General features: G+C 39.7%; 1 protein-coding gene across 1 annotated transcript in view; it reads left to right on the top strand.

Moving 5' to 3' along the window:
- Positions 1 to 358, top strand: part of LOC109332158 (NAC domain-containing protein 83-like) — a 24,882-nt gene that overhangs the window by 4,845 nt on the left and 19,679 nt on the right. The window lies entirely within an intron of this gene.

Below are 358 nucleotides of genomic sequence, written 5' to 3'. Positions count from 1 at the left end.
AAACCTGTTCCTCACATTCCTGAAAAATGTAAGGACCCAGGTACATTTGCTATACCTTGCATAATACGTAATAGAAAATTTGAGAATGCCATGCTAGATCTAGGTGCTTCGATTAATGTTAGGCATATGTCTGTTTTAATGTCTCTTTCACTTGGACCTATGCAACCCACTGGGGTAGTGATTCAATTAGCAAACATGAGTACTGCCTACCTTGCTGGTTTGATAGAGGATGTCTTGGTTCAAGTTGGTGAACTTATTCTTCCTGCTGATTTTTATATTCTCGATATAGAAGAGAGATCCTCCCGTAACACAGTTCCTATCATTTTGGGGAGGCCATTTTTGAGAACAGCTCAAACCA

The sequence above is a fragment of the Lupinus angustifolius genome, chromosome LG18, assembly GCF_001865875.1.
Source record: "Lupinus angustifolius cultivar Tanjil chromosome LG18, LupAngTanjil_v1.0, whole genome shotgun sequence".
In the NCBI taxonomy this organism is placed as follows: Eukaryota; Viridiplantae; Streptophyta; class Magnoliopsida; order Fabales; family Fabaceae; genus Lupinus; species Lupinus angustifolius.
Note: the sequence above shows the minus strand (reverse complement) of the source record. Positions and strands in the feature narration are given on the sequence as shown.